Here is a 3,729-nt window from a genome sequence, read left to right as displayed (position 1 = left end):
AATGCAATATGGGATTTGAAACAGTCGGAGCTGAGAGGAAGTTGCAACTGCAAGAATTAGAAAGCCTTCGCCTGGAAGCTTATGAGAACTCAAGGCTGTACAAGGAGAAGATGAAGGCTGTACATGATAAGCACATCAAGAGGAGAGAGTTCCAACCTGGGGACTTAGTCCTCCTTTATAAATATCGACTGAGGCTCATGCCAGGCAAGTTGAGATCAAGATGGGAAGGTCCATATAGAGTAGAGAAGGCCGAGCCGTACAGAGTTTTTCACCTAAGTCATCCTTCAAGCTCTGAACTCATCAAAGTTAATGGACATCGTTTAAAGCTGTACCATGGCGAGAAGTTGAAGAAAAACAAGGAGCTCGAGATCTTCCTCTTGGAAGATCCACACATAGCCGAAGGCTGAGCTAGTGGAGCGTCCAACTTACGGACGTTAAAGCAAAGTGCTAGGTGGGAGACAACTCACCATGGTATGATCATTCTTTTCTTTATTCGCAGTTTTTTTTTCAATAACTCTTCTCCTTATTCGCACATTTAGCTTGTATCTGCATTTGCATATTTTTATTTCGAAAAAAAAAAATTCACGCGACGCGACCGCATCAATGACGCGTCCGCGTCACAGGTGGCTCAGAAAGAATAAGAAAGTGAACGGAAAGTCACGCGAGAGCATGGCTGGAGGCGTGCCTTTGGCACAAATCGCCCCAAGCGACCGCGTGCCCCACGCGTCCGCGTCAGGTGGAAAATTTGCCTCCCACGCGACCGCATCACCCACGCGGCCGCGTGACATGAAAATCGACGTGAAAAGGGTGCATAGCCGAAAGTTATGCTGGAGTGCTGCTAGACTAGCGCTGGACGCACAGCCCTTACCACGCGAACGCGTGCCCCACGCGTCCACGTCATATCCCAATATTGGCCACTCACGCGGTCGCATGACCCACGCGATCGCGTCACCCATATTTTGGCAAAATAAGATTTCGAACAGAGACTTGTGCGAGCGCGAGGGCAGTAGCATAAAACGTGTCACGCGACCGCGTCAATCCGAATAAGCACAATTTGCGCGAACGCGTTACCCACGCATCCGCGTCGCTTGCGCCGCACCACTTACCCTGATTTGCCAAATATCTTATCTTTCTTCTCCCCAAATCCTATTTTCTCTTTTCCCTCCTTATTTCTTCCTTCTTCCTTCTTCCTTCTTCCTTCTTCCTTCTTCCTCACGTTCTTCTCCCTCTCTCTCATCCCCATTATCAAGGTTTTTCTTTTCTTCTTCCTTCCTTACTTTTCTATTATCTTTCTTATTTTTATATTTTCTTCTTTTTTTTCTTTTTACTTTCATTATCCATATTTTCTTTTTCTTTCTTTTTTTTTCTTTTAATTGGTGTTAGAAATTTAATTGAGTCATTATTTCTCATTATATGCTTGTGGATTGTTGCAAAATTATTTGGCAATTATATATTACTTTTTAAAGGGTTGCTTGCATGTTCAAATTTTTATTTTCAATAGTATATTCATCATGCATGCTACGTGTTTGTGAAAAAGCCCATATGGCATTATGCATTTTCTACATTATTCTATTCTACTATTCAATGCTTGCTTTTCATAAATTCCCTTTACTATTTTATTAATTTAATTTAATTTTCAATACAAATGTGATGGTTAGTTTGTTACGAGTGATAACATATTTCACAAATTAAATGCTTGATCTATGTTACTCATGTCTTTGCCTGCATGCAAATAAACACCTTGCATTTAATTGTCATCAAATGCACTTTCTATATTTCCATTGGTGAACTTTTCACATGTAGTCATGACCATGTGTTAACGACATCCTCTTTACCGTGCATTGATTATCACTTATACCATCCTCTTCCTTGCTCTGTCCCTTTGAATTCATGTTACTTTCTTTTTCCCTTTTCAGGATGGCCACCAAGAAAGGAAAAGAGAAAGTTATTCCCAAATCACCAGCAAGAAGAGGAACAAAAAGAGCATTAGTGGCAGAGCCTTCTTCAACTGCAGTCAAACCCTCAACAAAAAGAATTAAGAGGATTATAAAGGTTGATGAAAAAGAAAAAGCCTTCCCAGCAAAGGACACTGCGCGATTTCCCAATCGCTACTGTGAGCAAATGTTCCCTATCCTGGCAGGACGGAGATACAACAACGAATACCTTCTTATCCTCCTGCCTAATATTGCTACCTTTGTTGAGCCGCAAATTAAACGAAGACAATGGAGTTTCCTCCAGAGACAGCCAAGGCAGGTTAATCTTTCTTGGGTAGTTGAGTTCTACTCTAATTTCCACTTGCCAACCCTACAGTCTGTCTATGTACGTTAGAAGCAAGTCCCTATTAAAGAAGAGGCCATTCAACAAGCTCTAGATCTTTCCCCTGCTCCAGAAGGATTGGACGCCTTTCAAGAAGCCTCACTCAAGCGCCAGATGTACCAATTTGACTGGGACGCCGTTCTCAGAGTTATCACACTACCTGGCAGCAGATGGATCTACAGATACCACCGTTTCCGTCCTAAGGGAATATCGGCTTCAGCACTTACCTTGGAGGCTCGCGTATGGGCACAGATCATGTCCCACTACGTCTTTCCGAGCACTCACGAATCCTCCTTCACTGCAGACATGGCCGTTCTACTATGGTGCATCCTTACAGACCAGCCTCTGAACCTACCAAGACACATCTAGAATGCCATGGGACACGTACAGATTGCGGACAACTTACCTTTTCCCGCCTTGGTCTCAGATCTCATCTCAGCAGCTGGAGTCTCCTACAGAGCTGGGGACACCAAAGCCATGCTTCCACGGGATGATCAGTACGTCCCTAACGGGAAATATATTAGACTTCCAGCAGCCACTACTAGCCAGCCTACCGAACCGGCTGAGGACATTCCTCCTTCCACACCACAAGCACCTACAACAACCCAACTGCTCCATCAGATACTTGAAAAATTGGATCGGGAGGAACAGAAAGCAAAGCTAAGAGAGCGCTGTAACAAGCACCGATTCACATACCTTAAGGAGCTGATTATAGAAAATTTCAAGGACTCAGACACCCCGGACTCCACTTCCTTTACCAGCACAGGGAGCCATGACGGTCCCGACTGTGGAGATACTGCCACTAGCCACCTTTGTTCCTGACAGATGGCACTGAGGACGATGCAAAGCCTTAAGTGTGGGGAGGTCAGTCAGTACCTGACTTCTGGAGGTAATTTCTCTTCCCTAACACCAATATATTAGGATATTTAGTTAGTTTTTCTTTTGTAGAATAGGATAAATTGCATAGTAATAGATTAGTTGCATGCATGTTCTACTTGATTGAAAAGACAATAAGTTTCTTCTAAGACCCTATCTTTAGAACAAAATTTTACTAATTTTAATCAAAACTTTTATGTTGAAATTTGCTTGAAGTTGTATTTGGAACATGATTTTTGGGCTAAAAAACACACAACATGTGAGATTTGAGCCCAAATGCATGGTTACATTATTTACTTCTATATGATTGTAATCTACATTTTGTTTCATCCTATATGTCCAATGTTTAATATATTTATATGTTTGCATATGATTGAGGCCATTACTTGTTTAAACTCACTTATCCAAATTAAGCCTACCCTTTCAATTACCTTTGTTAACCACTTTGAGCCTTTAAATCCCATTTGTTCTGTATTTTACCACATTACTAGCCTTAAGCGAAAAAATAATTGAGGCCATATATGTCCAATTATTTAA

The sequence above is a fragment of the Arachis hypogaea genome, chromosome 15 (genome assembly GCF_003086295.3).
Source record: "Arachis hypogaea cultivar Tifrunner chromosome 15, arahy.Tifrunner.gnm2.J5K5, whole genome shotgun sequence".
Lineage (NCBI taxonomy): Eukaryota > Viridiplantae > Streptophyta > Magnoliopsida > Fabales > Fabaceae > Arachis > Arachis hypogaea.
Note: the sequence above shows the minus strand (reverse complement) of the source record.